This window comes from Pseudorca crassidens, chromosome 1 (genome assembly GCF_039906515.1).
Source record: "Pseudorca crassidens isolate mPseCra1 chromosome 1, mPseCra1.hap1, whole genome shotgun sequence".
NCBI lineage: Eukaryota > Metazoa > Chordata > Mammalia > Artiodactyla > Delphinidae > Pseudorca > Pseudorca crassidens.
In genome coordinates this window covers 117,519,964-117,521,880 of record NC_090296.1, presented here as the reverse complement: position 1 = coordinate 117,521,880, position 1,917 = coordinate 117,519,964, and the positions used below count along the sequence as shown (strand labels likewise).

The window sequence follows — 1,917 nt, the reverse complement described above, 5'->3', positions numbered from 1 at the left end:
GATTAAATGAACACATGGCAACATGGATGCATCTTAAAAACATGGTACTTTGTGAAGAAAGTAAACTATAGAGTGAGTTCTATAGCACCATCCCATTTACATCAGTTAAAACAACAAAACATTTTGCAGGAACACATCCAAACTACAAGAGACATGTTAAACCCATTAGAATAGCTGCCTGGGCACAGGTGGAAAGGGGAATGGAGATTTTTTTTTTTCCTGGCCGCACCGCACAGCATGTGGGATCTTACTTCCCCGACCAGGGATCGAACTTGTGCCCCCTGCAGTAGAAATGCAGAGTCTTAACCACTGGACCACCAGGGAAGTCCCAGGAATGGAGATTATTGGGAATAAATAACAAATGTGAACAAATACATAGGGCCTTATGGGGACCGGTAAGAGGAGTGCCATGACCTAAGAAATAAATTAACTCAGTCCTCTGCCCCTGAGACTCAAAGATACCCTTGCACAAGGAAACAGACCTCTTTCCCTACAGCTGGGTCACCTGGAGTGACACCACCTACCACAGAGCTCCCTTCAGAGTAGCTGATTTGTTGTTGTTGGTGGTGGTTTGTTGCTTTTCTTTTGCATCCAAACCCTTGTCTCCAACCCACTTTTTCTTTAGAATTCCAGACTCCATGCCCACCTGGGTGTTGCACACACTGAATTCATTTCCCATCCTGCAAATCAGTTCTCCTGTAGTTTCTCTCTCAGGCAGGATCCCACCATCCACCTAGCCACGCCATCAGAAACCGTGCTCTCCTCCACCCTCCTGCTCTCTCACTCAGCCCCACATCTGGTGGGGATGCCCTGTAGATAGCAGTTCAAACTGTCATCATCCCTTGCTTAACAGGTAGAACCTTCCTGTCTGCAACATGGAAATATGAGTGATACTTGCCCTTCTATCAGCTCAGACACTTTCAGCTGCAAGTCACATACAAATAAACAGCTCAGACTGGTTCCAGCAAAAAGCAAGCAAACATGTCACCAGGCCCTTGTTTTCTATCTTCAGTCCCAGCTCTGCTCTCCGCCTTGGGAGACATCACCTACCCACGGCTCTCAGAGAGGCTCTCCTCTCGTGGTCACAAGCTAGAGGCAGAAATTCCTGGTCTTACATCCTCTCAGCTTCTCATCCTCGATGGAGTAGTCAGATCCTGTTCCCCAGCATCACTGGTTCTCCTTGGGTCATGTTACCATCCCTGAACCAACCACCATGGCCGGGGAAATGCTCTGATTGGCTAGGCCTGAGTCACATGTCGCATCTCTGCACTGGGGTAGAGTCACCTACAGAAGCACAAGGAATGAGAATTGAGGGGAATGGGTACCCCATGGGAATCAGGACATGGTGAGCAGCTAAAGGGCAAATGGAAACTGGGTGGCTCCAGAGCTGATGACCTCCGGGCCCTCATGGAGTGTCATGAGGATGCCATGCGATTATGTACCTGGCACATAGAACATGCTCAGTAAACGTGGCTCTCGCCGGCACCTGCCTCAGTATCAGCGTTATTGACTCTGGGTAATCTTTGAGCATACTAATATTTTTAAAAACTAGAAATTCGAAAACTTGGCAGTGCAAGTATACAGACCTTAAAATCCTTAAGACTTCTTAGCAACTTTAAATAATGCCCAATGACTTTATTTTGCTCCCATAAATTAAAAAGCTTTGACGTGTCCCAACTTTCTAATCGAGGACACGCAGTATGGCAGAGAGCATCTGTTTTCCATTTGAAACATTGTAGTAAAGGGAATCACAGTCTCGGGGACAAGAAATATTCCCATTTATCAGAATTCCTGCAGCTCTCCTGGTTGGTTCCACAAACACAAGTCAGGCCCAGGATCTTGTTTTATTCTTCGAGTCTTTTCTATGGCGAAGTCTTCCCGCTTCACCTAAAACGTGTGCTCCTAGAATCTGAGAGC

General features: G+C 46.7%; 1 non-coding gene across 1 annotated transcript; it reads right to left on the bottom strand.

Moving 5' to 3' along the window:
* Window positions 1-251: 251 nt before the first annotated feature.
* Window positions 252-324, bottom strand: TRNAR-UCU (transfer RNA arginine (anticodon UCU)). Its single transcript has one exon. It is a non-coding gene; the product is annotated as a tRNA-Arg (tRNA).
* Window positions 325-1,917: the final 1,593 nt, after the last annotated feature.